This window comes from Fukomys damarensis, unplaced genomic scaffold (genome assembly GCF_012274545.1).
Source record: "Fukomys damarensis isolate Sample0158 unplaced genomic scaffold, DMR_v1.0_HiC HiC_scaffold_39, whole genome shotgun sequence".
Lineage (NCBI taxonomy): Eukaryota > Metazoa > Chordata > Mammalia > Rodentia > Bathyergidae > Fukomys > Fukomys damarensis.
In genome coordinates this window covers 52687962-52705426 of record NW_022900951.1, presented here as the reverse complement: position 1 = coordinate 52705426, position 17465 = coordinate 52687962, and positions in this window count along the sequence as shown.

Below are 17465 nucleotides of genomic sequence, written 5' to 3'. Positions count from 1 at the left end.
CAAAGATTATGTATTTTGGTAGTCAGGCATAACTTGGATTTCATTCCCTGTTCCAATTTCTAGTTATATTATAACCTGGTAAGTTCATTAACTTTAGTTTCTTTACTTGTAACATAAATCATGCCTCTCAGAGTTGTAATGAAGAATCAACGGAAAAGTACCTAGCCTGGAGAAGGGATTTGAAGTTGATTCCTCTACTCATTTTCCTGAAATTTGGAATCAAATTTGATTTGGTAGATAGACTCACTGGTTAAATCAACTTAGCCTGGTCCTGTACTCAGTAAACATGAGTTTGCACTATCAGAGGCATTTACTCCTACTGGAATGCCAGATTTTTATCAGAGGAGTCAATGGGACTGACGTTTCTAAAGATGGAATTATATCAGAATTAATTAGCCATACGGTTTTGTGTCCATCTAGTCTAAGGAAAGACATAATCAGCAGGAGGTACATTTGCAAAAATGAATGACATTTTCTGGAGCCAAGAAGTCCGTTCATATCCCTGCATATATGAAGGATCCCTCTAGTCAAAAGTCTGCCTGCCATACCTGGGCCTTCATTGGTGAACACTGCTCAGCCAACGCGGGGAGCTATGATTCTTCCCCACCCCTGAAGGCCCAGGCCTTCATCAGAGCAGACTGGTAAGGAGTGCCCAGCTGTGCAGCTTCCCCTGTAGCATCCGCCCCATCCCCCATTCCCTCAGGCCTCCTGGTTGTGCCAGTACCTGGATCCACACTGCAGAGGCACAGGTGTTCATAAAGGCCATTGTACTGAGCTCCAGAAGATAGAATGGAAGTGAACAACGTCAATAAAGGCACATCAGACCTCCATAGCTGGTAAGTTGAACTTCCATCTGAACCCAGACTATCTTCAGGAGAAGGGCAACTGAAACCTGCCATAGAACCTTGCAGAATTTATTCCTGCAGGCAGGTCAGGGAGCTCAACTTGGGACTTGGAGCCAGAATTCAGCCTGAATCTCAGGGGTCTGCCCTTGGCTTGCTGAGACTAATTGACTTAGGTCTGCACATTGCTGCCCACATTGTCTATTGTGACAACAGAGATATACCATGAAGGAGGCCCTTAAATTTTTTTCTTTCTTTTCCTCTTATTTTTGATTATTACTTTTAAAGTTTTATTTTTTTCTACTCTTCAAATTCTTCCTTTTTTCTTTCTTCTTTTTCCAAATCTCTTGCTCCTTCATATTGTTCTTCATTTCCCTTTTAGTTCTTGTTCCTGCCCTAATTCAGATTTCTTATTTCTTTTTCTTTTCTCCTCTCTTTTTTTTCTTCTCTTGATTGTCATTAGTTTCAAAGGAAAGTAAGTACATGGTATAGCTTTCCTATTGCTATTAAGTTGTTCTATTCTTGTCTTTGTTCTTGCACTCTGTTTTTCCCTGTTGTCTTCAACAGTTTCCTACTTTGCGTGATCATTCTGTGTCCTCTGGCTTCACTTGAAACCTTCCCCTATCCTTTTACCTATTGATTCCTCTCCCCATGATTCCTTCTAAGTCCCCATCCTGAAGGGTAAAGTTACTATATTGAAGAGTTTATTCATTATAAACATATTTTGGGCTGGTCCTCGATTTTGATTTAATTCACATGGTTAAACGTGATAGAGTGATAACTACCACAAATTGTCAATTTCTAAGCTGTGCTTGATGCTATTGTGTTGCTGATTTTATCAATTGGGCTAAAGGGTTTTGATTGATTTAATGAATTGTCCTTTCTGATATTATGAAAATGAGAGTGTCTATGAGTCATTAGAGACTCAAAACCTAAAGAGCAGCTATATCAGGAAGATCAAAGTACTACTCCAGGAATTAAACCAAGGACTGCCCAACAACAAAAACAAAATGAGAAAACACTTAAGCAAGGCACAAGGATAGACTTCCAGTTCATCAACAGAAAATTCTAGGAAAAATGAGGTAGAAAAGGCAGACAATCAACCACCAGGACACCCTGAACTCATAGGACAGGAAGTAAGAAAACAGATCAATCAGGCTGTAGTAAAATTCAAAACAGAAATAATGTCACAGATAACTATAGAGATAGTGAACATAATGAAAGACGTGATTAGAGACTCTAGAACAGAAACAGATAAGACAAAAAAAAAAAAACAAAACAAAACATGAGTTCAGGACCATGATAGAAGCCATGAATGCTGAACATAGGAAAGAAATGGAAACCATAAATGCCCAAGATAGGAAAGAAATGGAAACCATGAAAAATATTCAAACAGTTATCCAGGAGATTAAAAACTCTATAGAAAGCATTCAGAGCACAATGAATGAATGTGAAGATAGAAATTAATCCAACAACTAGCCATGATAAAAAAAATCTATACTTAGACATATAATAGTCAAGATCCTGGAAACCCAACAGAGGAACAAAATACTGCATGCAGTTAGAAAAAAAGAAACAAATCATATGCAAAGGAAAGCCCATCAGAGTCACAGCAGACTTTTTAACACAAACTCTCAGGTCAAGGAGAGCCTGGAGTGACATATTTCAAGCCATAAAAGAAATAACCTACAACCTAGACTGATGTATCTTGCAAAACTCTCTTAAAATGGATGGGGAAATAAGATATTTCCATGACAAAGAACACCTGAGAAACTTCATGAATACCAAACCAGCATTCCAAACAATTCTAAACAATTCATAGAAAAAGACAATGAATAACACAACACCATGAGGCTCAACAGAGGAAATCAATTAGTCAAGGGGAGAAACTAATGGGGAAGGGGGAAAAATTAAAAAGAGTGAACAACAGGACAATAACAAATAGATCATCTAGACAAAAAATCAACAACAAAATACTAGAACTGAACCAAGCTTTTTAACAAATGTGCTTAATAGATTTCTACAGAGTGTTCCACCCAACAAAATCAGAATATACATTCTTTTTGGCTGTACATGGGTCATTCTCCAAAATAGTCCACATGCTAGCTCATAGCACATGTTTAAAGAAATGAAATGTAATTGAAATTATCCCATGTATATTATCAGATCATAGTGCAATGAAGCTGGAGATCAATAGTATAAGAAATTGAAAGAACTTCACAATCACATGGAAATTCATTAAAACTCTCCTGAACAATCAATGAGTCACAGAGAAAATTAAAGAAGAAATTAGTCAGTTTTTACAAATAAATGATAATGCTAGTACAACATACAGGAATCCATGTAGAAAGTAGTTCTACCTGGAAAATTCATAGCAATGAATGCCCATACTAGGAAAACAGAGTAAGCTCAAATAAATAATCTAATGATGAATCTTAAGCTCCTAAAAAAATAAGAGCAAGACAAACCCAAAGATCACACAAGGGAGGAAATTATAAAATCAGAGCACAAATCAATGCAATGGAAACTAAGAATGATACAAAGAAAATAAATGAATCGAAGAATTGGTTTTTTGAAAGAATAAATAAAATCAATAAACCCGTAGCCAGAATTGTCACAGAAAAAAGGAAAGAAAAGGCTCAGATCCATGCCATTAGGAAGGAAAAAGGCAGTCACAATAGATCCAGCAGAAATCCAGAGGATCATCAGTACCTACATCAAAAACCTGTACTCTATTAAAATTGAAAACACAGAGGAAATTGATTTATAGACACTTACGAATTACCAGAATTAAACAAATAAGATAAATTCTGAACACCCCAATTACAATCAGTGAAATTGAAAATGTAATTAAACAAAGAAAAGCCCAGGTCCTGAAAGGTTCACTGCTGAATTCAACAAGACATTTAGAGAACTATTGTCACTAGTCTGTAAACTTTTCAATGAAATTGAAAGGGAAGCAATATGTCCACATTTATTCCTGGAATCAGGTGTTGCTTTAATTCCCAAACCAGGGAAAGAATCAAACAAAAAAGAGAACTTCAGGCCAATCACCCTAGTGGAAATAGATGCAACAATCCTCAATAAGATACTGGCAAACAGAATACAGAGGGTCATCAAGAAGATCATACACCCTGACCATATTGGATTTATTCCAGGGTTGCAAGGATGGTTCAAAATAAATAAATCAATACATGTAATATACTAATATTACTAACAGCGTCAAGGACAAAAACCACATGATTATCTCAATAGATGCAGACAAAGTATTCAGCAAAATTCAACATGCATTCATGATAAAAAAAAACCCTACAGAAAATTAGAATAGATGGTTTTTATATCAACTTGATAAAGGCTATCTATGAAAAACCAACAGCCAACATAATTCTAAATGGCCAAAAACTGAGAATCTTCATGCTAAAATCAGTAACAAGACAAGGATATCCACTATCACCACTCCTCTTTGATATAGTTTTGGAAACTTTAGCCTTAGCAATTAGACATGGAAAAGAAATTAAAGCAATAAAGATAGGAAAGGAAGAAGTTAAACTGTCATTATTTGCTAATGATATGATAATTTACATAGAAGACCCAAAAAACTCTACCAAAAGACATCTAGATTAATTGCCACTTTCAGCAGAGTAGCTAGCTGGATACAAGCCCAACACTCAAAAAATCAATATCCTTCTTGTATATAAATAACAGACTCACTGAGAGAGAAATTAGGGAAACAATTCCTTTCAAAATGGCATCCAAGAAAATGAAGTTTCTAGGAATCAATCTAACACTGAAAACTACAGCACTCTCAAAAAGAGATCAAAGGGGATATAAGAAAATAGAAAGATATCCCTTATTCATGGGGAAGAAGAACCAATATAGTGAAAATGGCCATAATTCCAAAACTGCTATAAATATTCAATGTAATCCTGATTGAAATTCCAACAGTACATTTCAATGAACTTGAGAAGAAAATCCAAAAATTCATTTGGAACCCAAAGAGACCTAGAATAGCAAAAGCAGTTCTAGGCAACATAGAAATGAGATGGTGTATCACAATCCCCAACTTGAAACTATACTACAAAGCCACTGTGATAAAAACAACACAGTACTGGTAAAGAAACAGATCTGAGGATCAGTGGAATAGATTTTTAAGATACAAAAAACTGCAGATGTACTCAACTACCTCATTTTTGACAAAGGAGCCAACCATCTTCACTGGAGGAAAGAGAGCCTCTCTAATAAATGGTGTTGGAAAAACTGGATTTCAACCTGCCAAAGATTAAAACTAGACCCTTATCTTTGACCATGCACTAGACTAAAGTACAAGTGGATAAACTATCTAAGTATTAAAACAGAAACACTAACCTTACTGGAAGATAAGTTAGGTAGAACTCTAGAAGATATTGGCATAGGAAAAGACTTTATGAACAAATTCTCAGTAGCACAGGAACTAGCACAAAGTATCCACAACTAGGATCTCATCTTATTAAAAAGCTTCTCCCTGCAAAAGAAACCACCAACAGAGCTAAGAGACAACCTACAATGTGGGAAAAAAATTTACCTTCTGCTCCTCAGATGAAGGACTATTATCTAGAATATATAAAAAACTAAAAAAGAAAGAAAAAGGAAAGAAAAAATTTTAAAAAAGTCCCTCCAAATATAAAGACCCAATTCAAAAATGGACATCTGAAATGAACAGATATTTCTCAGACAAAGAAGTAAAAGCAGCAAATAAATATATGAAAAAATGTTCAACATCACTGGTCATTTGAGTGATAAAGATGAAAATAACACTGAGATTCCACCTCACCCCAGGAAAATGGCTGCTGTCAAGAAATCAACCAATAACAAATGCTGGTGGGGCTGTGGGGAGAAAGGAACAATTCTCTATTTTTGTTGGAAGTGCGAACTGGTGCAACCACTGTGGAAATCAATATGGATATACCTCAATCAACTAAGGTTAGAGGTTCCATTTGACCCAGCTATCCCTCTGCTGCTATCACTTTTTAATTCCAAAAGAATTAAAAGAATTATACTACAGAAATATATGTGCATCCATGTTTATAGTGGCACAGTTTGTAATTAGCTAAAATTTGGAAACAGCCTATATGCCAATCAATTGGAGACTGGATAAAGAAGATGTGGTTTTTTTCTATAAAATGGAATACTACTCAGCCATACAAATGTGAAACTAGTCATTTATTGAAAAATGTATGCATATTGAGGGCATACTCTTAAGTGAAATAAATAGAACATGCATATGTAAATACTGAATAGCTTCTCTAATGTGAAAAACTAAAAGTGTAGGTAAGATCCAAATTATATAACTCATAATGTGAAATTGAAAGGAAAGGTCTACAGGTGTTGGGGAACTGGGAAGGGTAGGGGAAAGGAAATGAGGGACAAGAAAAAAGTATGAGAAAATGAAAAAAAGGGGAAAAAAGTAGGGAAGAGTGGAGGGGTTCAAGGGAGGGCAGGGCTATGGGAAAAAAATGAGAACCAAGATCTGTCATGTAAAGGAACAAGATCCCAGTGATGAACATAGCTGTACTGTATACCTAAAATGTACCAATAAACTCAATGAAAAATAAAAAGTCTTCCTGCCACCTTTGCCTTTATTTAATAAATTGGCCAGTGGGGTTAGTTAGGGTTACCTGCTCATCCCACAGATTTATGTAATCCTACAACTGAAAGATACCCTAAGGGTCATTTAGACCAATTTACCATCTAACTGGGTATAGTGAAACAGCCAAGCTCTAGACTCAGACAGTTAAAGGTAGAAATCCTTGCTCTTCCATTTATTAGTGATAAAGTAGACAATTTACTTCTGTTTTCTGACTCTAGGTCATTAATTTTTTTTTTTTACTTTTGAAGCTAAAATGAATGAATTCTTATCTTCAAAAGTTGTGAGGGTTTAACAAGATAATAAAGGGAAAATATCTGGCATATAAAAATGTCTGAATAAATAGTAGCTACTAATTCTGGGATCACTTTTTTCCTCAGATCAATAAACCTTTAATAGTTTCCCATTGCCAACAAAATTGGCTTGTAGGGGTGGGGATTTAGCTCAGTGGCACTTTGCCTGCTTCACAAGCACAGGGTCCTGAGTTTGATCACTGGTACCAGGAAAAAAAAAACAAAAAAAAACGGTTTGTAAAGCCTCCTCATGACCTAGTCCAACAAAGTTTTTCATATAATGATCATATAAGACTGCATTGTAGGCCCTGTCTCTCCTTCTAGTTCCTCCTTTCCTCCCCTACAACCAGCTAGACACCTAATATTCTGTGAAAATTGGACATGTGGACGTTGTTCTGGTTTGTATTTGTAAGAGTCCTGATGGGAAACAAATTGACAACTTCCAGAAGTTTGGTTACAAGAGTTCAACAAAGATGATGAAACACTTCAGATCTAGTAACAGCAGGAAGCCATTACACACTTGGCCTGGAGGAATAAAGGCAAAGGATAGTGTTACCACCTCCCAGTACGAAGTGGCATTGTGGAGAAGTTCCCAGTAGGAGTTGTAATCAGGGATGATTCCCGGTCATTCATTTGTGCCTACTTTATTTTGTAGCATTTTATTTCTTATTTATTTATTTTCCATTAGGTTTATTTGTACATGTAAAGCAAACAATACAGTTACATTTATCATTGGGATCTTGCACCTTTACATGATATACCTTAGTTCTTGTTTTTTCTCTGTACTCCTGGCCTCCCTCCACCCCTTCACCCTTCCCTATTTACAAAGATTTTGTTTCCATTTTTTCATTTTTCACATTTTTTCTTTTCACTTATTTCATTTCCCCTCCCCTTTTCACTTCTCCTTTAGCTATGTTCTTCCTATTTCACTCTCTCAGTTATACCATTGGAACCATATTTACACTTTTAGTTTTTCGCACCAGAAAAACTATTCATTATTTACCCAGGTGTGTCCTATTTATTTCACTTCTGCATATATCCTCATTGTGCATTTTAAATTTGTCAACAGGAAAATGTTGATCCACTGAGTCATACAGACCTTGCATACCTTTTATTATATAATATTTATATTATATGTTAATAGCATCATCAATATTATTAAGAAAAAATGTATTAAGCTCATTGTAGTAGATACAAATTTTCTAAAATTTAAATTTTTTTTGAAAACTTCAAATTTTATCACTGGCAACAATTGCTATCAGTTGGTTTCTTTGATGCTAATAATTCACATTATTCATTTTCAAGAAAATGCCTACTGAATATCCAAGTTTGAGTAACCATAGCTTATCTTTCACTATGTTAATTAAATATGGAATCCTATGAATAAAGCAGCTAGTTCAGCACACAACTCACAAGTACTTTTTCCTGTGACAAGCTTCATATTTCATTGTGAAGCAGAGGTATTTCATGTGTCCTTCCTGTTACATTATACAGAAATTTTAGTTGTGTACTCAAGGGTCGGCATTTACCAAAATTAATAAACTCAGTGCCTCATTAAGAATATTCTTAAGTGAAACTGGCAATATTTTTCCTCAGAGTTAGTAGTGGTGAAGAAGAATTGCTAAATAGTATTACTAGTGCAATTTGATTTTGTTACCTTGATTCATGGTAAAGTGTCAGAAGTTTTACTTGTCATTGCTTTTGTATCATCAACAAAAATATCAACACAGTGACAAGGCAAATGACATCTTATTATTAAGGTAATAATTTTGACCTCATAAAACCCTGAAAGGACCTTAGGGACTCCCTGGAGATGATGGACCATTCTTTGAGAAGTGCTGATGTGGAGATATTTGAAAGGAAGAATAACTGGAGAAAATTCTTAAAGATAATACAGGTAAGAAATGATAAGGATTTGAACTAAACTGATTTCATTGTGATTAGGGTGACAGGTACTACTGAAAAAATAATCAAATTATTCAATTAATGAGATTTTGGTTCTTTTGTTGTATTTTCAGTTGTTTCTTCTACATTAGCCACTTCTCTGCTGGCTTTTAAACATTCTAATATCTTCTATATTAATTACATTTCCAACCACATTTCTAACTCTCCTCTATCTGTGTCACCATCCAGTTCCCTTCCTTTTGTTTTCCTTCTATACATAACCAATCCTTTTGAGAGAGTTGGTACTCCTCACCTCCCTTTAACACTTTAACCCACCACAATCTGCCTTCCACCCTCACAATTTGACACAGAATACTTTTTTACAAAATGGCTGAGGTCACCAAACACTTCAGAGAGATTATATCCAACAATATCTTCAGTGCTCATGCTGTTTCTCTTCTCTGCCACATTTGACCCCAGTGACCACTCCTTCCTCTTTGGCATTCTTCCCATTGCCATATCTTGGTTGTCTTCCTCCTTCTTCACTCTTTTTCCTTATTCTGTTGGTTCATTTTCTTCTATCTTCTAAAATATCAGACTTTCCTCAGAGCTGAGTTCTGAACCCTTTCAGTCATTTCTGTAAACAATCTTTCAAGAACTTTCATACACACTCATAGCTTTAAATGCATAATTATTCAAAAAATTTTTTCAAAAATCCTTGAGCTTATCCATAATTCTAGGTTTCATGTTTATCTTGCCCAGTTGACATCTTAGTTCTTTTGATTTCTTAAACTTAACATCAAAACTGAGCGCTTGATTTTTTTCCCCCTTTCTTGCCTAGTCAGAATACTCTCACCTTTTATCTTATCTTGGCAAATGGTAGTTCCATCCTAATGGTTCATGCCAAGATTCCTGGGCATCATTTAGAACCCTCATTTTTTATCATTTAACACTTTTGAATATCAATAATCCCTGCCAATTCTATGTGTAAAAGGTGTCTCTTACACTCAGTCCCTCTCTATGGCCATCCATTAAGACTAAACCATCAGAATATTTGCCTGATGCATTGGTTGGATTTCCCACTGCTGAGACAAAATATCTGAAACCTGAAATTTAAAGGAGGAGAAGTTGACTTGGGCATATAGTTTTAAAGGTATCAGTCCATTTTTTGCTAGACTTTGTCTCTGATTCCTCTCTTTGTTCTCTACTACCATGCCATTTCTGCCTTGGAGTCATCCAACCATGGACTCAACACACTGAAAACTGAACTGAATAAACTACTCCTTTTGGTTCTGGGTTTCAGATATTTTGTTTCTGCAATGGGAAAGCTGAGTATTTCAGAAATTTTGTACTGGGAGTTGGGTCACTGCTATCACTGTATCTGCCCTGGTGGTTTCAAAGACTTTTGAACTGGTTTGCAAAAAGAATTTTGAAAATTTTTGGTGATGCTGCCTAGAGAAGCCTGAAAATGCCATAAGCACAGATTGATGAGGGATTTTGGTCAGATATCAGAAGACCAGAATGCTGATGGAAACCCAGACAGTAAAGGTCAGGTTCATGAGGTTTCAGTTGGGAATGAGGACAATATTGGCAATGGGACTAAAAGTTATGCATGTTGCATTCTGGCAACAATTTTTCTACAATTTCCTCATGTGCCAAGACTTTATTTGAGGCTGAAATTAAAGATGGCAGAGTAGTTAACCAGGGAAGATGAAATTTTAAGTCTGTCCAAAATTCAGTCCATGGCACTAATGTATCTTCCTACCTTTTGCTAATCTATAGTGAAAATCTGGAGTAAAAACCTGAGCTAAATAATTTGATATTTTCAATTTCATCAGAAAAGATGAGGCCACCAAGACCATGGTTGTTGAAAGCATTAGCATTAAAAAGAAGCCAAGTACTTTGCATCAGGACAATAGGAAAGATGGCATAAAGCTATCCCAGAAAGTAGCTGGACCCAACACTTCCCAGATTCAAGGGTTTAAAATAATAAATGACTTTGCAAAACTTTGCTTTGAAAATAGAGTCCTAAAATGAGAATGAAGACCTGTCATGTAAAGGTACAAGATCCCAGTAATGAATGTAACTGTATTGTATACCTAGAATGTACCAATAAACTCAATAAAAAAAAAGAAAAGAGAATCCTAAGGATCCAAGCTCATTCTGAAATACTTAGGGGAGTTTTTCCCTGAGTTCAGCTATTGAGACACTCAGAGATCACTGCAGCCATGGTTAAAGAGGTCTCAGCTACTGGTCATAATAGTTGCAGACCTTGGCATTTATCTACATGTTGGTGGTCTTCCAGGCGTACAGAATGCAAGAGATATCAGACCGTGGAAGTTTCCACTCAGATTTCAGACTTGGGAGACTAGATAGTGTGCCCCTGAGAGGGCAGTGTGTGATGCTGTGAGAGTGAAGCTGAAGAAGCAGTGGATACCATAGGACACTGGAAATGCCAAGAACCTCACTTTCTGCCGAGGGAAGCTGCAGACTAGCGAGTGAAGCCTAAGAGAGATGCCATATAAATTACAACATGGCATTGAGGCAGAGCCACCGAAGTCATTTGAAGTTGATATCTCTCAGCTCAACTGCCCTGGGTGCTCTACATAAAGCTACAGGATTTAATAATTTTATCCTTGATTTGTTCTAGTTGCTTTCCATTCCCATTATCATCCTTTTTAGAATGGAAACGTTTTCTCTATTATTGTATATTGGAAGTATTTCACTTTCTTTTTTATTTTCACAGGGACTCACAGCTAATTTGCCTTGTATCTCACAGAAAACTTTGGGCTTGAACTTTACAACAATGGCGGAACTGTTAAGACCTCAACAATTCTTAGAGATGGACTAAATGCATTTCACATAATGAAATGGACACGAGACCTTTGAGGGCCAAAGACAGAATATTATGGTTTAGATCTAAATGATTTCTCAAAGGTCTTATGTGTTTGGAAGGTATCTGGATCATGGGGGCACTATACTCATCAGTAGATACATTTATTGATCTGTTCAGCAGCTGAATGTGCTGTTAGGAGTTGGGGTCTGGTTGGAGCTGGGTCACCTGTCATATGACCTGGTAGGGTTTATTCTTTTTTTTAATTACTTTTATTGGTACATTTTAGGTATACAATATAATGACATACATCATTGGAGATTTGTACCTTTACATAATATAAATTAGTTCTTATTTGTTCCCCAATTCCCTGCTCTCCCTTCAACCCCTTAACCCCTCCCTATTTACAAATACATTTTTTCCATTTTCCATTTCTCATATTAATTACATTCCCTTCTCTCCTTTCCCTAAACTCTTCTGCTCCCCCTTTGCCACTTTTCTTCCTATTTCACATTATCTATTATGCCTTTTGATCACTATACTTTCAGTTTCTCACACCAGAGAAATTATTGGGTATTTACACATCTGTCCTATTTTATTTCACTTAAGCATATGTCCTCAATGTGCATCTATTCAGCTATAAATGTCTCTAATTTCTCATTCTTCATGGCTTAGTAGTACTTCATTTTATTACAAAAATACATTTTCTTCATCCATTCTCCAATTGATGGGCAACTGAGTTGTTTCCATGTTTTAGCTATTACAAACTGTGCCGCTATTAACGTGGGTGCACATATATTACTGTGGTATGATTCTTTTAATTATTTTGGAAAGATACCCAGAATAGTATAGCTGGGCCAAATGTGACCTCTAATCCTAGTTCTTTGAAGTATCTCCATACTGATTTCCACAGTGGTTGCACCAGTCTACACTTGGTAGGATCTATTCCTGACCCTAGCTCATCACTTCCTTCTCTGCTTCCTGGCCATCATGGAGTGAGCAGATGTCCCCTGCATCTTACAACACCCTATTTCTGCTTGAAGCAAGCCAACCATGGACTAAAATCAGTGGAAACTTGAGCCAGATAAAGCTTTCCTCTCTGAAATTGTGGGTGTTGGATACTTTTCCTCAGCAATGAGGAAGCTAACACCAAAGTTTTACAGCTTTTTATCATTGTGATCAAATACCTGACATATATAATTTAAAAGATAAAAAAATATTTTGGTTCATAGTTTCAGAAATTTTAGTCTATGTAAGACTGGCTGCAAGGCAGGAATGTCATGGCAGATGGGCCTGGAAAAGGAAGCTATTTATTTATCTCATGCCAGTCAGAATAATAGAGGATAGGAAGAAAGCTACAGCAAGAGATACATCCTCCAAAGACATGCTCCATTTACCCACTTCCTTCAACAGAGCCTCACCATCTAATAGCAAATTCATGTATGAACTAACCCATTGATGAGTACAGCATGGCCATGATCCTATTGCCTTCTAAAAGCCCCACTTTTGAACACGTGATATTATTGGGGAACATTTGCATTCTAAAATGTCACAAATTAGGCATCTTTCAAGCCAATCTAATTAACATTCAAGATTAATCACCACAATTGGACTACTTTAATAGCTCATCTCATTTCCTCTTGTTTCAACATATAATAAATTAATCACATGACAACTAGAGTGATCTTTCAAAAATGTAATCTGCACATTGTCTCATCTGTGTTGAAAGCTTTAAGTGGTTTCCCACTGCACATGATGTCAAAAATCCTTAATAAGTTCTAAAAGTTCTGAAGTATCTCCAGAGACTAATCCTCCAGCCCCATTGTACTGCACTTTTTCTCCCATGCCCACATTCTTCCTGCTACATTTGCTTTCTTCCTTTTCCACAAATAAGTTATGCTCCACTTTCTCTCCAGGCACCAGCATATATATTCTTTTAACTTGGACATTTTTCTTCATACGAGTCACTTCTTTATCCTTTTGCTCTTATGTTAAATGTTAACAGATCAGTGATGGTGTTTGGCTTCTTTGTTAAAGATGAGGTGGTTGAGTGTATTGGGAGTTGTTTCTGCATCTTCTAATCTTTTCAACTGGTCCTTAGGTCTGATTCTTTGCCAGTACCAGGATGTTGTTATCACAGAGCTTTGTACTATAGTTTTAAGTTGGGGATTATGATACCCCCTAACTTTTCTTTATTGCCTAGAATTGCTTTTGCTATTCTCCATCTCTTTTTTTCCACATAAATTTTTCATTGTTTTCTCAAAGTCTGTGTACTATGGAATTTCAACTGGGATTGCATTGGATATATATAGCAGTTTTAGAAGTATGGACATTTTCACTATGTTGATTTTTCTTACCCACAAGCAAGGGATGTCGTTCCATTTTCTGATATCCTCTTAAATCTCTTTTTTCAGAGTGCTATAGTTTTTAGAGTAGAGGTCTTTGATTCGTTTCATTGATTCCCAGATATTTCATTTTATTGGATGCTATTGTGAAGGGAGTTGTTTCTCCAATTGCTTTTTCAGTGAGTCTGTTGTTCATGCACAGAAAAGTGACTTATTTCTGTGTGTTGATCTTGCATCTAGCTACTTTGCTGAATTCAGTTATTAAATCTAGAAGACTTTGGGTGGAGTTCTTGGGGTCTTCTAAATAGAGTATCATGTCATCTTGCAAATAATAACAATTTGATTTTTTTATTTTCTATTTTTTTCTTTCTCTTGTCTAATTGCTGTGGTTAGTGTTTCCAAAACTATATTGAACAGGAGTGGTGATAGTGAATATCCTTGTCTTTTTCCTGACTTTAGAATGAAGGATTTCAGCTTTTGACCATTTAGTATGATATTGGCTATTGGGTTTTCATAGATGGCTTTTATCCAATTGAGGTTAAAGGCTGTCTATTCCAATTTTCTGTAGGCCTTTTATCATGAATGCATGGTGGATTTTGTCAAATGCTTTTTCTGCATCTATTGAGACTATCATGTGGGGTTTTTCCTTGGCTTTAGTGATACAGTGTTTTACATATATTGATTTGAGTATGTTGGACCATCCCTGCATCCCTGGGATACATCCCACTTGGTCAGGGAATATAATCTTCCTGATGATCTTCTACATTCTGCTTGCCAATATCTTACTAAGGATTTTTGCATCCATGTTCATTAGTAAAAATGGCCTATTCTCTTTTTAATTGGATCTTTCGCTACTTTGGGGAGGCTTGATTCCAGGAATGAATTCAGGAGTATTGCTTCCCTTTCAATTTCAATGAAGAGTTTAAACAGTAGTGGCAGTAGTTCTTTACTAAATGTCTTGTAGATTTCAGCAGTGAAGCCATCAGGACATGGGCTTTTCTTACTTAGTAAGTTTTTCATTATATTTCAATTTCATAGATTGATATAGGGTTGTTTAGAATTTTTAGATCTTCATTCAAATTCGATAATTCATATGTATCTAGGAATCTGCACATTTCTTCTGTATTTTTCATCTTATTAGCATATACATCCTCAAAGTAAGTATTGATGATCCTCTGGACTTCTGCTGGGTTTGTTGTAATTTCACTCTTTTCATTCATAATTGCATGAATTTGGGCCTTTTCTTTCCTTTTTTGATAACGTTGGCTAAGGGTTTGTCAGTTTTGTTTATTCTTTCAAAGAATAAACTTTGATAAAGTTTGATAAAGGCAATAAAGAAAAGTTATGGGGTATTACAATCCCCAACTTGAAACTATAGCCCACCACTATTGTGCTAGTGCTTATTTAATTTTTCATGTCCATTAGTATTTGTTTTATTTAGTTGGGTGCACTAGTGTTTGGTGCAAATATATTTGGATAATGACCCATATAACTCTTGGCTTCACTGATTTTTTTTGTATCATTGTCTTAGTCTCCATTGCAATGATTTTTGCTGTGATGTTTGTACTTTCTTCATTTGTATGAGTTTTTTATTTCTGTCGCTCTTCTTTTGTAGAAACTTGAGGTTCAGCATCAATATGTTTAATTGAGCTCGCTCTGTTTTCCTAATATTAGTATTCACTGCTATGAATTTCCCTTGTAAGACTGCTTTCATTATGTCCCATAGAAGCCAATGTGTTGTTTTGTCACTGTCATTTAATTGTAAGAACTGTCTAATTTCTTTAATTTCCTCTGTGGCCCATTGATTATTCAGAAGTGTGTTGTTCAATTTCCAAGTATTTATGAATTATTTGCAGTTTCTTTTGTTATTGATGTCCAATTTCATTGCATTACGGTCTGATAATATTCAAAGGATCATTTCAATTCCTTTGCAAGTACTTAAACATGTTCTATCAGTGAGTATGTGGTCTATTTGGAGAATGACCCATATGCATCTGAAAAGAATGTGTATTCTGAATTTGTGGGGTAACACTTAGTAAACATCTTTTAAATTCATTTGTTAAGAGTTTGATTGAGTTCTACTATTTCATTGTTTTAGTTTTTTCTTGTTGATTTCCTATTTATGACAGTGGGGTATTGAGGGTGCGCCTATGACTATTGTGCTAGTGCTTATTTAACTTTTCATGTCCATTAGTATTTGTTTTATTTAGTTAGGTCCGTTAGTGTTTGGTGTATATGTATTTTTGACTGTCATCTCTTCCTCCTGGATTGTTCCCTTTAAAGGATGTAGTGTCTTTCCTTGTTTCTCTTAATCAGTTTTGGCTTGAAATGCCCTTGATCTGCAAAGAGGATAGCTACACCAGCTTTTTTTGGAGGGGGGGTTCCTATTGCATGGAGTATTGTTTTCAACCCTTTAACTTTCAGTCTATGAGTTTTATTTTTGAATTAAGTGTGTTTCTTGTATGTAGTATATTGTTGGAACCTTCTTCTTGAACCATTCTGCCAGTCTATTTCTTTTGATTGGTGAATTGAGACAACTAATATTGATAGTTATAACTGATATGTATTGACTTATCCTTTTTCTTTTTGTTGGATTCTTCCTCTTTGCATTTAATTTCTTGTGTCTAATGGATTCATTCTGCTGGGCTTCCTGGGGTTGTGAACCTCATTGTCTTTTCCTAGGATATTCTTTAAAGCTTTTTGGAGTGCTGGTTAGTATTCATGACTTTCCTCAGGTGTAGATTGTCATTAAAGTATCTTATTTCTCCATCAATTTTGAAAGATAGTTTTGTAGAGTACATCAATCTGGATTGGAGATTGTTTCCCTTTTAGGGCTTAATATACATTACTCCAAGCTCTTCTTGCCTTGTGTGTTTGTGTTGATAAGTCTGCTGTGATTCTGATGGGCTTTCCATTGTATGTGTTTAGTTTCTTTTCTCTAACTGCTTGTAGAATTTTGTTCTTTTGTTGGGTTTCTGGTATCTAAACTATTATATTCCTATGGGTAGATTTTTTTTAAAACATGGGTAGTTAGAGTCCTATATGCCTCACTTATCTATATATAAAGTTCTTTTCCCTATTTGGGATGTTTTCTGCCATTTCTTCTGTGAAAAAATTATTTTGAATACCATCTGCACTCTTTCCTGTTTTTCTTCATTGACTTCAATCAGTCATATGCTATTGTTTGCATCGTCTAGAAGCTGCTGGATAGATCTTTCATGGTCCCTTTACTGTTTTTAAAAGACTTTTCTTTTCCTGGTCACTAATTACAATACTGTCTTCTATATCTGAAATTCTGTCCTCACATAGGCTTGTTCTGCTGTGCAAAGTTTCAATGGAGTTTTTAATGTCTTGCAAATCTGTTTGCATCCATTTTATAGATTCCAGTTGTTTCCTATGTTGGGATTCCTTCATGTTTCTCAGCTCCTCTATTTTTTAATCTATGTCTGCTCTAGATTTATTAATCATGTCTTGCACTATGGACACAATCTCTGCTGTTATCTGAGAAATTAATTCTGATTTCATTTTTTCCATATAATCTTTAGTTGCCAGTTCAGAGAATCCAAGTGGTTGACTATAAGATTGTTCCACCTCATTGCCCTTTGGAGTTGCCTTAGCTGATCTGGAAGTCTGATTTTGAGACTT